This window comes from Oncorhynchus masou, chromosome 6, assembly GCF_036934945.1.
Source record: "Oncorhynchus masou masou isolate Uvic2021 chromosome 6, UVic_Omas_1.1, whole genome shotgun sequence".
Lineage (NCBI taxonomy): Eukaryota > Metazoa > Chordata > Actinopteri > Salmoniformes > Salmonidae > Oncorhynchus > Oncorhynchus masou.
The window spans coordinates 47675440-47698322 of NC_088217.1; the positions used below are offsets into that span (position 1 = coordinate 47675440).

The 22883-nt window shown below is 43.3% G+C and overlaps 1 long non-coding RNA gene across 1 annotated transcript; it reads right to left on the minus strand.

Annotated features, from left to right (window-relative positions):
• Positions 1-12878: 12878 nt before the first annotated feature.
• On the minus strand, positions 12879-18795 carry LOC135541134 (uncharacterized). The gene is made up of 3 exons (XR_010455924.1): positions 18364-18795; positions 15038-15139; positions 12879-14294 (listed from the first exon to the last, which is right to left on the minus strand). It is a non-coding gene; the product is annotated as an uncharacterized LOC135541134 (long non-coding RNA).
• Positions 18796-22883: the final 4088 nt, after the last annotated feature.

Consider the following 22883-nt stretch of genomic DNA (forward strand, 5'->3'; position numbering starts at 1 on the left):
GAATTATGTATAAATATAGTTATTTATTTTGCATAGTTTTCCACACTTTGAGCATGTCCACAGTTTGATGTACATTATAGGACTGTAATTTATACATTTATAGTAACAATGACACCCCTCTCTCTTTGCAACATCAAAGCAGTAATCACACAATGCACACAAAAAATATCATTCTCTAGGCAAACTACTAATTGGTGAAAATTCATTCAAAATGTTTATCCATAATAAAGACAATACAACACACAATTACAAAGTCAGCCAGCCAATAGTCGGCTAAACGTATCTGTATATTGGGCATATTAAGCTCAACGGTGTCTAACACACAAGTGTCTTGTCTGAATTGTTTTGACATATTGTTGGTTTGATGTTACCAATGTGCTGTGGATTAGGCCTTGACTTGATAGAGTGCTGCTTCAAAACAAATGAATTGAGGATTACTATCAGTTATGTAACACCCTCTCCAAATGCACCCATGCACACAACAAAGTAATTAGCTTTCTGTTAATTAGGTAATTAAGCAAATGAAAAGAATCTACTCTCGATTTCCAAAGGGTTGGCTTTCATATGTTCTCCCCTGCTGCTGAGGGCATTAAGAGCAACAGAGGAACACTAGATGACTACCATTCTACATGGAATGAAAGGAAGCCACTTCTGGACAGGGTTCACAGATAATGACTTCTGAGAACATTTCACCCATCTGTGTCTACTCTATTTGTCAGCAAGGGACACAAAGCCTGGAAATAGACATGCATCTGCATTTCACGACAAGCATCCTATGGGGATAATATTCATGTTTTACTTGTTCTTTACTGCTAAGGTTGATCAAACAATTGATTGATGTGGGTAGACTAAGGAAAATGACATTATTTTGCAAAAAGTAAGCTCTGTTGTTGTAGTGTGCTTTTCTGTTTATCTCAGAAGTGATAATACCGTGTGGAGTATCAGTAGAAGTAATAGTCTCACAGCAAAAATGTCAAAAGAGTCATGACAAAAAGTTACCAGTAGGTGGAGATAACGGGACCAAGACCAAAGCATCAGAACGAGGGTTTCAAAGATACCAGTCAAAGTTACAAGAACATTCTGTAATTTTGATCATTAACAGGTAATTTATGGAAATCTATGGTAACTCTGGTAATTTGATAGTTGAATAACCTGAAAAAAATATATTAATGTATAGTATTCATTTTTTACATCTGTGTCCATATTGTCCATGAGTTTCTTCTAGTACAATGGTTCCCAAACGTTGTATACTTCCATACCCCTTCAAACATTCAACCTCTAGCTGCATACCCCCCTCTAGCACCAAGGTCAGCGTACTTTCTAATGTTGTTTTTTGCCATCATTGTAAGCCTGCCACACACACTGTACGATACATTTATTAAACATGAGAATGAGTGTGAGTTCTCGTCACAACCTGGCTCATGAGAAGTGACAAAGAGCTCTTATAGGACCAGGGCAAAAATCATTTTGCTCTTTATTTAGCCATCTTACATATAAAACTTTATTTGTTCATCGAAAACTGTGAATAACTCACCACAGGTTAATGAGCAGGGTGTGCTTGAAAGGATGCACATAACTCTGCAATGTTGGGTTATATTGGAGAGAGTCTGTCTTAAATAATTGTCCACACAGTCTGTGCCTGTATTTAGTTTTCATGCTTGTGAGGGCCGAGAATCCACTCTCACATAGGTACGTGGTTACAAAGGGCATCAGTGTCTTAACAGTGCGATTTGCCAAGGCAGGATACTGAGCGCAGCCCAATCCAGAAATCTGGCAGTGGCTTCTGATGAAATTCAATTTTCACATTACCACTTGTTGCAATTTCGATGAGGCTCTCTTGTTCAGATATCGGTAAGTGGACTGGAGGCAGAGCATGAAAGGGATAACGAATCCCGTTGTTTGTGTCATCCATTATGGGAAAGTACATGCGCAATTGCGCACCCAACTCACCCAGGTGCTTCGCTATATCACATTTGACATTGTCCGTAAGCTTGAGTTTATTTGCAAACAAAAAAATCATACAATGATGGAAAGACCTGTGTGTTGTCCTTGATAATGCAGATATAGAAGCGCTCCAACTTCTTAATCATAGCCTCAATTTTGTCCCGCACAATAAATATAGTTGTGGAGAGTCCTTGTCATCTTAGATTCAGATCATTCAGGTGAGAAAAAACATCAGCCAGATCGGCCAGTCGTGTGAGAAACTTGTCATCATGCAAGCGGTCAGACAAGTGAAAATTATGGTCAGTAAAGAAAACGTTAAGCTCGTCTCTCAATTTAAAAAAAAATGTGTCAATACTTTGCCTCTTGATAACCAGCGCACTTCTGTATGTTGTAAAAGCGTTACATGGTCGCTGTCCATATCATTGCATAGTGCAGAAAATACAGGAGAGTTCAGGGGCCTTGCTTTAACAAAGTTAACCATTTTCACTGTAGAGTCCAAAACTTCTTTCAAGCTGTCCGGCATTCCTTTGGCAGCAAGAGCCTCTGGGTGGATACTGCAGTGTACCCAAGTGGTGTCGAGAGCAACTGCTTGCATGCACGTTACCACTCCACTATGTCTCCCTGTCATGGCTTTTGCGCCATGTCAGAAAGCTGTCCAGTACTTAAAAAATATCTTCTCCTGTTGTCCTGGTTTCCAATGGTTTGCAGAAGAGGATGTCTTCCTTAATTGACCCCCCATAATCGTAACGGACATATACTAGGAGCTGTGCCAGGCCCGCCTTGTCTATTGACTCATCGAGCTGCAAAGCATAGAATTCACTGGCTTGTATACGAAGCATTAATTGTTTCAAAACATTTCCTGCCATGTCACTGATGCGTTGTGAAACAGTGTTGTTTGATGAAGGCATTGTCTGTATAGTCTTTTTTTGGCCTTTTCCCCCAGCATTGTCAAGGCCATATCCTCGGCAGCATGACGAATTAAGTCCTCCACCATAGTATGGGGCTTGCCTGTCCTAGCCACTCAGTATCTCACCATATAAGACGCTTCTCGGCCCTTCTTATTAATGTTATCGGTTGCTTTTATACATGTCTTACTACTCGAAAGTCATCCTCATTCTCAGTCAAAAAACTCCTGTGGCTTATTTTTCAAAATGACATGTTTAGTCTCTAAATGTCTGCGCAAGAGTGAAGGTTTCATCGATTTGTGAGATAGTACTTTTGCACATATAACACACTGTGGCTGAGGAAAGGCACTACTCCCAATATAAGTTAACCTCAAATCAATGCAGTTCTCATCATATTTGCGCCTCTTTCGATGGTCCAACGTCCATGTCTCTTCTAATACTATCACTGAGCATTTCAAAATGCCAGACATCGAGCAGTATTTCAGCTCTCATGTAATATTATTGGTGTTGTTTACTTGTTTATTTCGCCATAGAAACAATACAAAAAAACTGTCCCAAACAAAGACAAACTCTATGTGAGCGAGCTGAAATAGTAGATGCAATGAGTAACGAGAGAACATTATAATATGATCAATTTACCGGAATCGACAATGGTAGGTGGACGCAGTAGACAATTCTGTGCTAGAGATAATGAACTGTACACGCGATCTTGTGTACCAAGAATGCATGCAACAACCACACTGTAAATACTAACAATATTACTCCGCTTGGGGGGACTAACTTTAACTACTACAAGAAGATATCTCTGCTGCATTCACGGAGAGCGCCGTTACAGGGAGAATAATCTAGAGTTTCACAGCACCTTCTGTCTCAAATACGAGAGCGAGCTCCTTCTAATGTTAATACAATTTAATGCGCTATAAAAGAAAACGGAATCGCGGATTTGGGTGTTGTTATTTTCTGATGTTCCGAGTCCGTGACGTCATATCCACCTGCTGCGTAAACAATATTCATTGCAGATCTTCACAGAATTTGAACATAACTGAAGTCACATTCGTTGCCAGTTACACAGAAACCAAGTCCAATAATGCAATTTTGCTGGGAGATTATGGATTATCTTTATCATAAAGTAAAAATGTCTAGTTGTAAACTATCTCATTACAATTGAGGCAGAAAAAGCTTTCTTTTCTTTTTTCTGCGCTTTGTCCAATGAAAGGAGGGAGATCGAGGGACAAACTTTAATGAATGCAAGCAAACGTACAAGTGTCCTATGTCTCGGCCTCAACTTTGTTGGAAACTATTTTGTAGTGGCAGACGTCTTCCCCTATATTATAAAGTGCATTATTAGTTACTTCCTCTAAATAACTGGTATAAGCCTATGAAAACGGACTTTTCCCTGTTCCAGCCCTCTTTACTGTCACTGAAGATGTTCAGACATTATGGCAGTAATTAAAAGTCTGTCATTTGCCCCCTACAGAAAATAATTATCACAAGTCGGTCCAATAGTCCAGTTAACACTCGTTGAAAAGCAACATTAATTTAACCTCAAGAGAAAATATTTGAAGTCTCTGTGTCCTTGATCAAGGTCTGAAAAGCACTGTTCATTTCATTACAAATGACAGTAAATTTATCATGGCTGCATCTAAAATGCCCAGCATGGCTGATGGGTTTTCTTGGAAAGTCTGTTTCTTTGGTATAGAGCGCCACCCTCTGACAGCAGTTGAAGCCAGTACCATCTCATTGCTCCTATGAGAAAACAATAAACACGGACTACATTTACATTTAAGTCATTTAGCAGACGCTCTTATCCAGAGCGACTTACAAATTGGTGAATTCACCTTCTGACATCCAGTGGAACAGCCACTTTACAATAGTGCATCTAAATCATTTAAGGGGGGGGGGGGGTGAGAAGGATTACTTTATCCTATCCTAGGTATTCCTTGAAGAGGTGGGGTTTCAGGTGTCTCCACCTGAATCTAATTTTATTTGTCACATGTGCCAAATACAACAAGTGTAGACCTTACTGTGAAATGCTTATATACAAGCCCTTAACCAACAATGCAGTTAAAGAAATAGAGTTAGTAAATATTTTCTTAAATAAAATAAAAAATAAAACAAAAAGTAAAAATAACGAGGCTATATACAGGGGGTGTCAGTACAGAGTCAATGTGCGGGGGTACAGGTTAGTAGAGTTAATTTGACTATGTAGGTAGGGTTAAAGTGACAAAGCATAGATAATAAACAGCGAGTAGCAGCAGAGTAAAAACAAACTATTAATGAAAGTGATAATTACTTTAATAATCAAATGTGTAAATTGTAACAGTCACACAATTACTCCATCATATATAAATGATGAAACATTTAGACATGCCTTCAACCTGTACAGCTCTCTGCAGCTGAAAATGAAAAGGCCTACATTAAGCCTAAAGTCAAATGTTAGTTGAATAATCCTGAAAAAACACAAAGCCATAGAGTAAAGAGAACTGATGACATATTAGAGGCTCATTGTTAGCACGGTTGAAGACATCCAGTGATGGTGGATGGTGGGGGCCACTGTTCCATATTCTCCTCGTAAACATTTACATTTACATTTAAGTCATTTAGCAGACGCTCTTATCCAGAGCGACTTACAAATTGGTGAATTCACCTTCTGACATCAGTGGAACAGCCACTTTACAATAGTGCATCTAAATCATTTAGGGGGAGGGGGGTGAGAAGGATTGCTTTATCCTATCCTAGGTATTCCTTGAAGAGGTGGGGTTTCAGGTGTCTCCGGAAGGTGTTGATTGACTCCGCTGTCCTGGCGTCGTGAGGGAGTTTGTTCCACCATTGGGGGGCCAGAGCAGCGAACAGTTTTGACTGGGCTGAGCGGGAACTGTACTTCCTCAGTGGTAGGGAGGCGAGCAGGCCAGAGGTGGATGAACGCAGTGCCCTTGTTTGGGTGTAGGGCCTGATCAGAGCCTGGAGGTACTGCGGTGCCGTTCCCCTCACAGCTCCGTAGGCAAGCACCATGGTCTTGTAGCGGATGCGAGCTTCAACTGGAAGCCAGTGGAGAGAGCGGAGGAGCGGGGTGACGTGAGAGAACTTGGGAAGGTTGAACACCAGACGGGCTGCGGCGTTCTGGATGAGTTGTAGGGGTTTAATGGCACAGGCAGGGAGCCCTGCCAACAGCGAGTTGCAGTAATCCAGACGGGAGATGACAAGTGCCTGGATTAGGACCTGCGCCGCTTCCTGTGTGAGGCAGGGGCGTACTCTGCGGATGTTGTAGAGCATGAACCTACAGGAACGGGCCACCGCCTTGATGTTAGTTGAGAACGACAGGGTGTTGTCCAGGATCACGCCAAGGTTCTTAGCGCTCTGGGAGGAGGAAACAATGGAGTTGTCAACCGTGATGGCGAGATCATGGAACGGGCAGTCCTTCCCCGGGAGGAAGAGCAGCTCCGTCTTGCCGAGGTTCAGCTTGAGGTGGTGATCCGTCATCCACACTGATATGTCTGCCAGACATGCAGAGATGCGATTCGCCACCTGGTCATCAGAAGGGGGAAAGGAGAAGATTAATTGTGTGTCGTCTGCATAGCAATGATAGGAGAGACCATGTGAGGTTATGACAGAGCCAAGTGACTTGGTGTATAGCGAGAATAGGAGAGGGCCTAGAACAGAGCCCTGGGGGACACCAGTGGTGAGAGCGCGTGGCGAGGAGACAGATTCTCGCCACGCCACCTGGTAGGAGCGACCTGTCAGGTAGGACGCAATCCAAGCGTGGGCCGCACCGGAGATGCCCAACTCGGAGAGGGTGGAGAGGAGGATCTGATGGTTCACAGTGTCGAAGGCAGCCGATAGGTCTAGAAGGATGAGAGCAGAGGAGAGAGAGTTAGCTTTAGCAGTGCGGAGCGCCTCCGTGATACAGAGAAGAGCAGTCTCAGTTGAATGACTAGTCTTGAAACCTGACTGATTTGGATCAAGAAGGTCATTCTGAGAGAGATAGCGGGAGAGCTGGCCAAGGACGGCACGTTCAAGAGTTTTGGAGAGAAAAGAAAGAAGGGATACTGGTCTGTAGTTGTTGACATCGGAGGGATCGAGTGTAGGTTTTTTCAGAAGGGGTGCAACTCTCGCTCTCTTGAAGACGGAAGGGACGTAGCCAGCGGTCAGGGATGAGTTGATGAGCGAGGTGAGGTAAGGGAGAAGGTCTCCGGAAATGGTCTGGAGAAGAGAGGAGGGGATAGGGTCAAGCGGGCAGGTTGTTGGGCGGCCGGCCGTCACAAGAAGCGAGATTTCATCTGGAGAGAGAGGGGAGAAAGAGGTCAGAGCACAGGGTAGGGCAGTGTGAGCAGAACCAGCGGTGTCGTTTGACTTAGCAAACGAGGATCGGATGTCGTCGATCTTCTTTTCAAAATGGTTGACGAAGTCATCTGCAGAGAGGGAGGAGGGGGGGAGGGGGAGGAGGATTCAGGAGGGAGGAGAAGGTGGCAAAGAGCTTCCTAGGGTTAGAGGCAGATGCTTGGAATTTAGAGTGGAAGAAAGTGGCTTTAGCAGCAGAGACAGAGGAGGAAAATGTAGAGAGGAGGGAGTGAAAGGATGCCAGGTCCGCAGGGAGGCGAGTTTTCCTCCATTTCCACTCGGCTGCCCGGAGCACTGTTCTGTGAGCTCGCAATGAGTCGTCGAGCCACGGAGCGGGAGGGGAGGACCGAGCCGGCCTGGAGGATAGGGGACATAGAGAGTCAAAGGATGCAGAAAGGGAAGAGAGGAGGGTTGAGGAGGCAGAATCAGGAGATAGGTTGGAGAAGGTATGAGCAGAGGGAAGAGATGATAGGATGGACGAGGAGAGAGTAGCGGGGGAGAGAGAGCGAAGGTTGGGACGGCGCGATACCATCCGAGTAGGGGCAGTGTGGGAAGTGTTGGATGAGAGCGAGAGGGAAAAGGATACAAGGTAGTGGTCGGAGACTTGGAGGGGAGTTGCAATGAGGTTAGTGGAAGAACAGCATCTAGTAAAGATGAGGTCGAGCGTATTGCCTGCCTTGTGAGTAGGGGGGAAGGTGAGAGGGTGAGGTCAAAAGAGGAGAGGAGTGGAAAGAAGGAGGCAGAGAGGAATGAGTCAAAGGTAGACGTGGGGAGGTTAAAGTCGCCCAGGACTGTGAGAGGTGAGCCGTCCTCAGGAAAGGAGCTTATCAAGGCATCAAGCTCATTGATGAACTCTCCGAGGGAACCTGGAGGGCGATAAATGATAAGGATGTTAAGCTTGAAAGGGCTGGTAACTGTGACAGCATGGAATTCAAAGGAGGCGATAGACAGATGGGTAAGGGGAGAAAGAGAGAATGACCACTTGGGAGAGATGAGGATCCCGGTGCCACCACCCCGCTGACCAGAAGCTCTCGGGGTGTGCGAGAACACGTGGGCGGACGAAGAGAGAGCAGTAGGAGTAGCAGTGTTGTCTGTGGTGATCCATGTTTCCGTCAGTGCCAAGAAGTCGAGGGACTGGAGGGAGGCATAGGCTGAGATGAACTCTGCCTTGTTGGCCGCAGATCGGCAGTTCCAGAGGCTACCGGAGACCTGGAACTCCACGTGGGTCGTGCGCGCTGGGACCACCAGATTAGGGTGGCCGCGGCCACGCGGTGTGGAGCGTTTGTATGGTCTGTGCAGAGAGGAGAGAACAGGGATAGATAGACACATAGTTGACAGGCTACAGAAGAGGCTACGCTAATGCAAAGGAGATTGGAATGACAAGTGGACTACACTTATCGAATGTTCAGAACGTTAAGCTTACGAAGCAAGAATCTTATTGACTAAAATGATTGAAATGATACAGTACTGCTGGAGTAGGCTAGCTGGCAGTGGCTACGTTGTTGACACTACACACTAATCAAGTCGTTCCGTCGAGTGTAATAGTTTCTACAGTGCTGCTATTCGGGGGCTAGCTGGCTAGCTAGCAGTGTTGATTACGTAACGTTACGTTAAAAGAACGACAATAGCTGGCTAGCTAACCTAGAAAATCGCTCCAGACTACACAATTGTCTTAGATACAAAGACGGCTATGTAGCTAGCTAGCTACGATCAAACAAATCAAACCGTTGTACTGTAATGAAGTGAAATGAAAATGTGATACTACCTGTGGAGCGAGGCGGAATGTTGACCGGGTTGTTGAAGTTCAATTCGGAAGACGTTGGCTAGCTAGCTAGCAGTGACTCCTACGTTAAGGACGACAAATAGCTGGCTAGCTAACCTCGGTAAATTAAGATAATCACTCTAAGTCTACACACTCTAAACTACACAATTACCTTGGATACGAAGACAGCAAAGACAACTATGTAGCTAGCTAAAAACTACACTAATTTTAACACCTTAAAGAAGTTGAGGAGAAACAAGCAGCCCCAAGGCGTGGGAGAGAGACATCAATCACGGTATGGCCCTTAGCTTGACCAGACCACGGTGTTGTGTTTAATGGTCCTCTGCTCTGCTCTCACACAGCCACAGAAACATGCAGGTGTGGGATTTGTGTTTAGTCCAGGTGAAATCCAAACCACGCAGTCAGTCACAAGGTGTTAAATTAGATAGAAAATGTTGTCAATTCAATAAAATGTGCAGCCGATCCAGACAAAGCAGAAAACATACAACAAAAGACAATATTAGTTGTAACAAATGTACAGTACTTTACACCCAAACACAAACAAAAGGAATACAGAGAAGAATATCTATGGATACCCCTAAACACCGGGGAATAGGAAATGATCTACATTAACTATACCAACATAGGACATTAAAAATAAAATGACATCACTTGAAATAAATATTTTGCACTGGAAATAAACATGTATTGTTCCTGAAAACAAAACCTGCCTGATCAATCAGACAATGTTGTAATGAAATTAATGACGTTTTTAAATTGATTATAAGATGCACTCTCCTGGAACAGGAATTATGTATATATATATATGTATATTTATTTTGCATAGTTTTCCACACTTTGAGCATGTCCACAGTTTGATGTACATTATAGGACTGTAATTTATACATTTATAGTAACAATGACACCCCTCTCTCTTTGCAACATCAAAGCAGTAATCACACAATGCACACAAAAAATATCATTCTCTAGGCAAACTACTAATTGGTGAAAATTCATTCAAAATGTTTATCCATAATAAAGACAATACAACACACAATTACAAAGTCAGCCAGCCAATAGTCGGCTAAACGTATCTGTATATTGGGCATATTAAGCTCAACGGTGTCCAACACACAAGTGTCTTGTCTGAATTGTTTTGACATATTGTTGGTTTGATGTTACCAATGTGCTGTGGATTAGGCCTTGACTTGATAGAGTGCTGCTTCAAAACAAATGAATTGAGGATTACTATCAGTTATGTAACACCCTCTCCAAATGCACCCATGCACACAACAAAGTAATTAGCTTTCTGTTAATTAGGTAATTAAGCAAATGAAAAGAATCTACTCTCGATTTCCAAAGGGTTGGCTTTCATATGTTCTCCCCTGCTGCTGAGGGCATTAAGAGCAACAGAGGAACACTAGATGACAACCATTCTACATGGAATGAAAGGAAGCCACTTCTGGACAGGGTTCACAGATAATGACTTCTGAGAACATTTCACCCATCTGTGTCTACTCTATTTGTCAGCAAGGGACACAAAGCCTGGAAATAGACATGCATCTGCATTTCACGACAAGCATCCTATGGGGATAATATTCATGTTTTACTTGTTCTTTACTGCTAAGGTTGATCAAACAATTGATTGATGTGGGTAGACTAAGGAAAATGACATTATTTTGCAAAAAGTAAGCTCTGTTGTTGTAGTGTGCTATTCTGTTTATCTCAGAAGTGATAATACCGTGTGGAGTATCAGTAGAAGTAAGTCTCACAGCAAAAATGTCAAAAGAGTCATGACAAAAAGTTACCAGTAGGTGGAGATAATGGGACCAAGACCAAAGCATCAGAACGAGGGTTTCAAAGATGCCAGTCAAAGTTACAAGAACATTCTGTAATTTTGATCATTAACAGGTAATTTATGGAAATCTATGGTAACTCTGGTAATTTGATAGTTGAATAACCTGAAAAAAATATATTAATGTATAGTATTCATTTTTTACATCTGTGTCCATATTGTCCATGAGTTTCTTCTAGTACAATGGTTCCCAAACGTTGTATACTTCCGTACCCCTTCAAACATTCAACCTCTAGCTGCATACCCCCTCTCTAGCACCAAGATCAGCGCACTTTCTAATGTTGTTTTTTGCCATCATTGTAAGCCTGCCACACACACACACACACACTGTACGATACATTTATTAAACATGATAATGAGTGTGAGTTGTCGTCACAACCTGGCTCGTGGGAAGTGACAAAGAGCTCTTATAGGACCAGGGCAAAAATCATTTTGCTCTTTATTTAGCCATCTTACATATAAAACTTTATTTGTTCATCGAAAACTGTGAATAACTCACCACAGGTTAATGAGCAGGGTGTGCTTGAAAGGATGCACATAACTCTGCAATGTTGGGTTATATTGGAGAGAGTCTGTCTTAAATAATTTTCCACACAGTCTGTCATGCTTGTGAGGGCCGAGAATCCACTCTCACATACAGTGCCTTGCGAAAGTATTTGGCCCCCTTGAACTTTGCGACCTTTTGCCACATTTCAGGCTTAAAACATAAAGATATAAAAGTGTATTTTTTTGTGAAGAATCAACAACAAGTGGGACACAATCATGAAGTGGAACGACATTTATTGGATATTTAAAACTTTTTTAACAAATCAAAAACTGAATAATTGTCTGTGCAAAATTATTCAGCCCCTTTACTTTCAGTGCAGCAAACTCTCTCCAGAAGTTCAGTGAGGATCTCTGAATGATCCAATGTTGACCTAAATGACTAATGATGATAAATACAAACCACCTGTGTGTAATCAAGTCTCCGTATAAATGCACCTGCACTGTGATAGTCTCAGAGGTCCGTTAGAAGCGCAGAGAGCATCATGAAGAACAAGGAACACACCAGGCAGGTCCGAGATACTGTTGTGAAGAAGTTTAAAGCCGGATTTGGATACAAAAAGATTTCCCAAGCTTTAAACATCCCAAGGAGCACTGTGCAAGCGATAATATTGAAATGGAAGGAGTATCAGACCACTGCAAATCTACCAAGACCTGGCCGTCCCTCTAAACTTTCAGCTCATACAAGGAGAAGACTGATCAGGGATGCAGCCAAGAGGCCCATGATCACTCTGGATGAACTGCAGAGATCTACAGCTGAGGTGGGAGACTCTGTCCATAGGACAACAATCAGTCGTATATTGCACAAATCTGGCCTTTATGGAAGAGTGGCAAGAAGAAAGACATTTCTTAAAGATATCCATAAAAAGTGTCGTTTAAAGTTTGCCACAAGCCACCTGGGAGACATACCAAACATGTGGAAGAAGGTGCTCTGGTCAGATGAAACCAAAATTGAACTTTTTGACAACAATGCAAAACGTTATGTTTGGCGTAAAAGCAACACAGCTCATCACCCTGAACACACCATACCCACTGTCAAACATGGTGGTGGCAGCATCATGGTTTGGGCCTGCTTTTCTCAGCAGGGACAGGGAAGATGGTTAAAATTGATGGGAAGATGGATGGAGCCAAATACAGGAACATTCTGGAAGAAAACCTGATGGAGATTTGTCTTCCAACAAGACAATGATCCAAAACATAAAGCAAAATCTACAATGGAATGGTTCAAAAATAAACATATCCAGGTGTTAGAATGGCCAAGTCAAAGTCCAGACCTGAATCCAATCGAGAATCTGTCGAAAGAACTGAAAACTGCTGTTCACAAATGCTCTCCATCCAACCTCACTGAGCTCGAGCTGTTTTGCAAGGAGGAATGGGAAAAAATTTCAGTCTCTCGATGTGCAAAACCGATAGACATACCCCAAGCGACTTACAGCTGTAATCGCAGCAAAAGGTGGCGCTACAAAGTATTAACTTAAGTGGGCTGAATAATTTTGCACGGCCCAGTTTTTGATTTGTTAAAAAAGTTTGAAATATCCAATAAATGTCGTTCCACTTCATGATTGTGTCCCACTTGTTGTTGATTCTTCACAAAAAAAAATACAGTTTTATATCTTTATGTTTGAAGCCTGAAATGTGGCAAAAGGTCGCAAAGTTCAAGGGGGCCGAATACTTTCGCAAGGCACTGTATACCAGGAGCTGTGACAGGCCCGCCACGTCTGTTGACTCAACAAGCTGTGTGGTGGCATATTTCTGTTTTACCAAATGAGGAGAGAGTTAAACTTCACACACCTGTCAGAGTTATACTTAAACTACATCTGTTTTAATAATAAGCTTTGCAATAGCCTTTTTGACTTTCAATGATGAGCTATCTCCAATGAACCATTGAAGAGTACCAACAGAAAAGTACAAAGATCTTTTATAGCCAAGATACACCCCTCTCAACTTACACTGACGAACCACAGATCTTAGGAACAGTTCACAAAGGTTAAGATTTATATGAACGATATCTATAAAACTTAGCAGACAAGTTACTGCTCTGTCAACAGTTCTCATTGTAAAGACCAGTGTCTGGCCCCCTCACTCCAAAAGGGAACCGTCTCTCCCTGATACGGCATAGAACAGAACCATTAGCTCATGTTATCTGGAATGATCTTTAGGCTTTATTACCCAAAGACATTGTAAATCTCCTCTGTCAGTGCTATCTCAGAGGCCCGTCCTCAGTGGAACACACACACAATACTCTATTCTGTCGAATAAAACAACCATTATAATGCAATACAAGCATTATAACATAATCTTGCAATTTTCCACGACAGCTGTAACGCATAGAATTCACTGGCTTGTATGCGAAGCATTAACTGTTTCAAAATGATAATGGTCATTATGGCCAAACATTTCTATTTTTGTTTCATCAGACCAGAGGACATTTCTCCTAAAAGTATGTTCTTTGCCCCACGTGCAGTTGCAAACCATAGTCTAGCTTTTTTTATGGCAGTTTTGGAGCAGTGGCATCTTCCTTGCTGAGCAGCCTGTTGCTCTGCTCACGGCCTGGGCACATGTCCTGCTGTTGTGTTGAGGTCCTTGCCTTCAGGGGGGGGGCATGGGGTGGGTAGAAGGGGCATAGGTCTGATATGGGGGGGCCTATATAGAGTGTGGCAAGAGTTTGGTTGGGATGGTCTTAGCTGGTTGGGGTGTGGCTGGTGATACTGTGGTCTGGGTGTAGGTCCTCTTGGCGTGGGTTCTCTCAGTGCAGGTCCTTCAGGAAGGGGTCTTGCAAGTCTGGGAGGGTGTCTGCTGGTCTGGGCGGGGTGTCCTTTGCTCTGTTGCTCCTGTGTGTGGTGCTGGGGCTATGGTTGATTAAAAAGTGTATCCTCTTGAATGTAATTGTGCATCAGAGACTAATGTCCTGAACGTCCTCTTTCAAAAGCATGATGTTCCCTGTGAGCTGAAAGATGAAAACAGTCATATCCAATGTACACCCTTGACTTTATATGCTAAGCTAATAATCTTTCTTGGATAAAATATGGGCAAAACACACCAGGGGCATGTAGGTGGAGACAGCCAGGCAGAGGGGTGAAACCAACTAAATGCGCGTGAAAATCACATCGGATCCTAGCTCAATAGCTAGCAAGATTTTACACTTTACTGCTACTAAAAATGAATGAACCCCCATCAGTTATGTTTAGTATTTACCTAGCCAATACCACCAGTAGAAAGCAAAGTTTGTTAGCAACTTGGGGAAGTAAATGCACTGTTGGGCATTGGAATAGATTAGCAGACAGGGTAAAGCCTCAACCCTTTTGTACATCTTTCCCTTTAAATAACCTTGAAAAAGAACGGCATATGGGAAAAAATATATATGCTTTGTGTGACTACAACGTCAAGAGTCAAAACCATAAAAAATATAGACATGTTCTAATTTAACAGATCATCAAAGCATTCCCTGCCCGCCCGGGTTCAGCTGGATAATTATCATTCAATACAATGCATTTTAAAGTCAATCGTATGCACGCCTGGCCGTGGTGAGTTACAAATATGTAATCCTACCACCACTAATGCACAAATGTAAATGCTACATACAAAAATATCAGGTCGTCAGAAAATTACAAAAACAAAAGATCATACTTACATTTATTAAACACTGCTTTAAAAGTTACTTGCGGAAGGAAGGAGTTTAAAAGACTTTACCGAAGATATTCGCTTCACTCGCTAGAGATGCATTTCCAATCCAGACTTGAAAAACGTCAGCTCAATCTCAAATACTAAAGCTGACCCCATCAACCTCTTCCTCTGTAAAGGAAAAAAGATAAACAAAAGACAAACAAACTATATATTATAAATGGTACATGTTTCGGCTACCTCAGTCAGTCACTTCAAATTCTAGCATTAGTGCCAGAGGGTCGGTAGGTAGTGTAACAATAATTTGGTTAATTTGTTACAAAGCTGGGTGGATGGTTATTTATAGTCTCAAAGCTATACATAGTAATCCGTATTTTATACATTTGTTAATTTTACTGATAATCAAATGATCAGATTCTATCCACATCCTCTGTCCCGTTGTCTCAACATGTTTTAGGTTTCAACCAAAAACTCTTGTCTCAGGCAGTGAAAACTTGTAAATTATCATAATTTGCAAACAGGATTCTGATTTGTGCCACTTAAGTCATGAAAGTTATGTAACAATGTTCACAAGAAACCTTCCATTGAAACCACAATCTAAATGAAATAAGTGATTTATATTTTCAACCAAGGAAGTGGACCTACCATAGAGGCCTTCTATCTCCATGCATTAAGTGATAGACAGACAGGGCAGTCACAGGAGGGATGTTGTTGTATACACTCAAACTCTACTCGGAGAAAATCAATGCATAATTAACTACTACTTACTTGCTCGAAGAGATAAAATGAAGTTCCTCACATGAACTCAGCTAAACTGTTTGTACTGCGTAGATCTTTTTCAGATTGGATTCACACTCCCTTGAAATGACCTAAAAGAGAACAAGCGGCTTCTGGAAATCAAGCCCATTCCCAAACACAGATGTTTACCAAAGCCTGTATCAAAGTAAGACGTTCCTTGGGCACATTGGAGCTGCATTGATACTAGACATGGCACACTGTTAGCCATATCTATACATGACACATTCAAGGACGTGATAAGGAATTCAACATAGAAAATCAGGGGAAATAGTGGGTAGATCAATATCTATGGTTTATGACTAGAGGATGATGTAGATCCCGCATTATGAACTTGAACCATGAAAAAAACCTTCTCTCTGCACTTTGACTGCAATTATGCAAATGTTATGGTAAACAAGGCTATCTGCTAAACTTTGATTAAAATGTACAGTACCTTGGACAGCTGACTTTTCCAATAAAGGAGTCCAGAAGTCACATGATGTTAAGGTTGCCTTTACATACAAATTGGTCTTTTGACCTAGTTTGGCTGACACCTAACTCAAAGTCCTTCTGAGTACAGTCTGAAAAGGCTCCTTGATGTTTTCTACATGATTCATCGATAATGAAGGGGGCTGTGCTTTTTATAGGTTGGTTCTTCTGTGTTTTTCTCACTCAAACACCCACATGGACAGCCACACACCGCCCACCAGTGTTGCCCCCCTTTCCAATCCAAACACTGACAGGCCTCAACCACAAAGGATTTTTAAGAGAACCAATCATAAACCAATCATCATCACAATTACTGCGCAAATACTGCATTTACAACGATCTCCTGTCCAATTTTCGTGGACAGATTTTGGACAGAATAAAACCCTCTCGCTTCACCTCTTCCTCTCGGTTTTTATCTATCACATCAGATCTTTCCACAGATAAAAGTATGCTATGTAGAACAAACATGCATCTCTAATATGTTGAATTAGAAATCATGTCAGCTCTAGATGAGGTATTTCTGTCTGCAACGTTGGAGCAGTGAGTCAGGCTTTCCCCAAGAATGTACAAAGAAAAAAATAAGAAAATAAATAAATAATTGATCTATAGTCTCTCTATGTTCCATCATTTTCCTACAATTCACTGAATGTACAGTGCATTCGGAAAGTATTCAGACCCCTTTTTCCACATTTTGTTACGCTACAGCCTTATTCTAAAATGCATTAAATAAAAACATTTCATCAATCTACACACAATACCCCATAATGACAAAGCAAAAACAGGTTTCTAGAAATTCTTGCAAATGTATAAAAAAAAATATAAAAAAAATACCTTATTTACCTAAATATTCAGACCCGTCTCTATGCAACTCGAAATTAAGCTCAGGTGCATCCTGTTTCCATTGTTAATCCTTGAGATGTTTCTACAACTTGAATGGAGTCCACCTGTGGTAAATTCAATTGACTGGACATGATTTGGAAAGGCACACACCTGTCAATATAATAGGGAAGGGTGGCAAAACATTTCTGCAGCATTGAAGGTCCCCAAGAACACAGTGGCCTCCATTATTCTTAAATGGAAGAAGTTTGGAGCCACCAAGACTCTTCCTAGTGCTAGCCTGCCCAGCCAAACTGAGCAATTGGGGGAGAAGGGCCTTGGTCAGGGAGGTGACCAAGAACCTGATGGCCACTCTGACAGAGCTCCAGAGTTCCTCTGTGGAGATGGGAGAACCTTCCAGAAGTACAACATCTCTGCAGCACTCCACCAATCAGGCCTTTATGGTAGAGTGGCAAGGCGGAAGCCATTGGATGGTTAGCTAGCTTATATTATAGGGCAAGAGCAATGCATTATTGTTCCAAAATAGTTTAGTTACACGTTCATGCTGGTCAAGGTAGCATAACATTAAAGTTAGCTAGCTAGTTGGGTGTAGGTGTAACTTATGTGGAAGACCCTCTTGTCTTATAGTTAGCTAGCAAGTTATGCAAGGCAGACACAGCAATTCTGTTGGTTGCCTTTCGGTGCATGTCTCACTCCTTTCATATCACAATGAATTGTGTTGCTGCTAGTTACATTTAAGTTGGTCGTTTGTGTATTTATGTTAATTGTCAAGCTAAAATGTCCACGGAGAGTGCAGGGGAAATGTTTGTTTGTGTTTTGTTATGTTTTTACTTTCATCTTAGTCAATGTGAATATCATTTTGAGATGGATTTGTGAGGTTGTTCTGTCTTCACCTGCAGATTTGTACCCGCAGGAACAGCCATTTTTTTGTTTTGTGTGCAAAATCGAACTATTTTAGTGAAACCACTCGGTGTAGCGCCTAAAATGGTTTGCCTCTTTCGTGTTCGCCCCCACTCAATTATGTATATAAACCCTGGATTGCTGATGCCATGTATTGTATCAGTCCAATTCATTCCTATGGTGAATTCTACTACAGTGTTTCAATTTAAGGGATTTAAAGGACAAAATTACAGGTATTTATAAGTATTTTTTGTTGTAGTGGGGACAGTAAGATTATATTTTTTAAGATACTGTGGCAAACCTCTTCAAGGTTAGGAGCGTTTGTCACAAACTAAGTGGTAAACTGTCACCAAATCACCCAAGAATGAGAGTTCTTTCGAACAGGACAGTACCTGTGTGTTTGTTTCTCCGTCCTGGTCCACCCAGGCCGTAGGCGAGGTCAAGGATAGCAGGGTTCGGTACACGAATCGGGTTCTCGGTAGGTCCAGGTCCAAACGCCAACAGGTAAATCCAAAACAGTCCAGCTCATACACGGTAAATCCAGCCAATCTCTATTGTCTCTTTCTCTATTGTTCATAGATCCTTCCAGCACTCTCTTCTTCTCTTCCTGGTTTTTCTTGACCCTTTATCTGTGGGTTGGCTCCACCTTCTGAGGGTTCCCCTTGCTTCTGGGACTTGTAGTTTTGGTGGTCGGCCATTTTGTGATCTGTAGTTCTGACAGGGGTGGCCATTTTAGTGATCGGGCAGAGCCCGTTTATTAGTTCTGCTCTCACATATCTGCCATTTACCACTCGACCCCCTTCTTTGCCACACATCTCTCCCCCTAGATCCGACCCCCTTGGTCGGGCTACCGCAGCAAAATATGCGTGCATGCGGGATAACTCATCCACGTTTCCCATTTCCTTCCCTGCTCTGTGTTTCAAGTCAAAATGAAACGGTTGGAGACTCAAAAACCACCGCATCACCCAAGCGTTCTTCTCTTTAGCCCTATGCATCCAGGTGAGTGGGCATGGTCACTGATGAGGGTGAAGTGGCGCCCCAGCAGGTAGTATTTCAGGCTTTCTAGAGCCCACTTTACTGCCAGCGCCTCTTTCTCAACGACTGAGTAGTTGGTTTCCCGTGCTTCCAGCTTCCTGCTTAAAAACAGGATGGGGTGTTCCACCCCTTCTACCTCTTGGGATAGCACTGCTCCCAAGCCGACCTCTGAGGCATCCGTCTGAACCATAAACTCTCTCTCAAAGTCTGGTACTACCAGCACTGGATTACAGCAGAGAGCCTCCTGTAATGTCCTAAATGCTTTGGTGACCCTTTCATCCCATTTGACCATGTTTGGCCCTCTGGCTCTAGTCACGTCGGTAAGTGGGGCGGCCACTGTTGCATAACTTGGGATGAACTTCCGGTAGTAACCCGTCAGCCCTAGGAAGGCTCGAACCTGCTTCTTATTTACTGGTTTCGGCCATTCTCTAATTGCCTTCACCTTCTTATGTTGGGGTTTGATTAACCCTCTTCCCACAGTGTATCCCAGATACTCTGTTTCCTCTAACCCCACATAACACTTGGCAGGGTTTGCCGTGAGCCCTGCCTTTCTAAGGGCGTCTAACACTGCCTGTACCCGGGGTAAGTGGGATTCCCAATCTGGGCTGTAGATCCCCACGTCATCTAAATAAGCTGCGGCTTATGCTTTGTGCGGTTTTAGGACTTTGTCCATGAGCCGTTGAAAGGTGGCTGGGGCCCCGTGTAAGCCGAATGGCATGACGGTGTATTGAAACAAACCGTCAGGTGCTGTAAAGGCTGTCTTTTCTTTGGCCCTGGGGGTCAGAGGAATTTGCCAGTACCCTTTTGTCAGATCAAGAGTCGTAATGTACCGAGCATTACCAATTTTCTCCAGTAGTTCATCTACTCGGGGCATGGGGTAGGCATCAAACTTTGAGATTTCATTTACCTTCCGAAAGTCGTTACAGACCCGCAAAGACCCATCGGGCTTGGAGACCATCACAATTGGGCTAGACCACTCACTATGTGACTCTTCGATCACTCCAGCTGTCAACATTTTCTCCGCCTCTGCTCTAATCGCGGCCCGTCGAGCCTCGGGTACCCGATATGGCCTCATACTCACTTTTCTCCCTGGTAGGGAAACGATATCATGAGCCGTAACCTCAGTTCGGCCAGGTACCTCTGAAAACACATCTCTGTTCTTCTGGATCAGGGTCTTTACTTCCTGTACTTGTGCTGGGGACAGAGTGGGTGAGATATTTACTTCAGCTGTCTCCTGAGTGTGTGTGGGGTATGTGACCATTAGTGTTTCTCTCTCTCTCCATGATTTTAACAGATTTATGTGATAAATCTGTTCCTGGGGCCGTCGACCTGGCTGTCGGATCCGATAATTGACTTCTCCTATTCTCTCCAGTACTTCATATGGTCCTTTCCATGTGGCCAGTAGTTTACACTCTACCGTGGGGATCAGCACTAACACCTTATCTCCCGGTTGAAATTCCTGGCCAGTAAAACCTCCTTACAATCCGGTCTCTGGTTTTATCGATACCAAGGTGTCCACCCAGAATGTGCCCATGAGCTAGATCCAGTACTGTCCTCCGGTACCGAGTGGGAACCAACAACTGTTCCACCACATCAACCCCTATTTTTGAGACTCTGTACACCAAACCCTTTTTCATGATGAAGTGGGGAAAACTATTAGGCATCATACCAACATTTATGGGAGTACCATCTACGACCTGCACATCTGCTCTGGCTTGCTGCAGGGTTGGATCCTGGTTTTGGGCCGTCCCAAAATTAGTCAAGGAACCTGCCAGGTCTGCAGGTTCTAGATCGTCGTCCTCTGGATTCAGACCGACCCCAGCCCCACTAGTACCGGGCTGTTCGTTATCAGCGAGGTTTGCCACTTCATCCTCCTCCTCCCCTACTAGCACTTGTGATGTTGTCCCCTGGGAGACCTCTTTTCCTGGCTTTGGTTGAAGGCCCCATGCTTCTTCCTGCTTGGTCAGGGTTGTTGGCTTCTCAAATATGCCATTCTTGTGGCCTAACTTCGCAAAGTTAGGAAAGTCTCTACCCAATATTACATCATATGGCATCTTTGGGACCACACCGACCTCATAATCCAGCAGACCGTCCTCTGTTTGTATGCTCACTAAGGCCGTGGGGTACAGACGGGTATCCCCATGAATGCATGTAACACTGATATCCTGTCTTGTATCCAGTTTATGATTCGGCACTAGGCTTGCAACGACCAGGGTTAGCATACTGCCGGAATCCAGCAGTGCTTCAACCTCTTTCCCTTCAACCTTCACCCTGCACATATGTTTGTTTCTTGATCTTTCAAGTACAGTGGTTACAACAGGACATGCATACCGTATATCATCTTCATTTTCACCGAGGTTACATTGCATTGGCTCTTCTTTAATAGGGCAGTAGGCTGCAATATGTCCTGGTTGATTACAATTGTAACAGACAATAGGGGTTCGGGGGAGACCCCTCGACACCCAGTCCCGGTTTCCGTTTTTTCCCTTAGTGTCTCGGCCTGATTCTGATTCTTTCCTCATGGCCCCACGCTGCTCTCTTCCCCCTCAATATGCTGGGACAGCCTTACCCTGTCCGCTGGTTTGCCCATGCCTGGGGTACGGGAATCTTTCCTCCTGTGCCTGCTCAGCTGTTCCTGCCATACAATACCGTTCAACCAGGCCCACGAGATGGTCGGCGGAAAGTACCTCGTTCTGGCCAACCCATCGTCTCACTTCTTGGGGTAGACCTCGCTGAAACTGGTTGAGTACGATGGTCTCGACGATCTCGGCGGATGACCGGGTCTCTGGTCGCAACCATTTCCGTGCAAGGTGAATCAAGTCAAACATCTGTGTTCGTGGGGGTTGTCCCGGTCGGTAGGACCACTGGTGGAAGCGGTGTGCCCTCACGGTATTGGTCACTCCCAGTCTAGTCAGGATCTCTCCCTTTAGTTTATCGTAATCCTGTGCATCTTTCAACTCCAGGTCGAAATACGCTTTTTGAGCGTCCCCTGCCAGGTATGGTGCCAGAAGCCCTGCCCATTCTTCTTTTGGCCACTTCTCCCTCTCTGCCGTCCTTTCGAAGGTGGTAAGATATGCTTCCACATCATCCTGCGCTGTCATTTTTTTTAAGAAAATGATTGGCCCTCCTCTGGGTATTTGCATCCTCCACCACGTGTGGCAAACCTCTTCAAGGTTAGGAGCGTTTGTCACAAACTAAGTGGTAAACTGTCACCAAATCACCCAAGAATGAGAGTTCTTTCGAACAGGACAGTACCTGTGTGTTTGTTTCTCCATCCATTAGTTCTGCTCTCACATATCTGCCATTTACCACTCGACCCCCTTCTTTGCCACAATACTTAGGACATGTTTTATGTTTAGCTCACATAATATAATTTAAAAGTATTCATTAAGGTGTCTGTAATAGAATAAACAAAGGTTGACATAAATGCAGTTCTATAGATTCAAAATATTTTTTACAAATGGTGGAGGGTGCCAAGATGGAGGAATAGTGTCTTCAAAACAGTCATATAGTGCAGGAATGTAGGCTGCTGTATCGCATTGGTGAAAATCAAGACTGTTCTCAGTGCAGGTCTGCCGGTTTTGTGTCGCAGAAGTGACTTTTTGGAGCAGGTTTGGAGAATTTACACAGCATGTTAGGAGAATCAATGTGTCAGGTTAGGATAATTACCGTGGCAGGTTAGGAGAATTAGGTTAAGATAAGGAAAAGGGTTAGGGTTAGGGTGAGCTAAAATGCAAAATTGTCCAAGGCGCGACTTTAACAAATCTAGCTGTTAAGATGGCGGTGAAGAAGATGGCTAACGTTTTACATGCCTGTAACCAATTGTGCTATTTTGTTCTTTTTTTGCATTGTTTGTAACTTATTTTTAAAACTTATT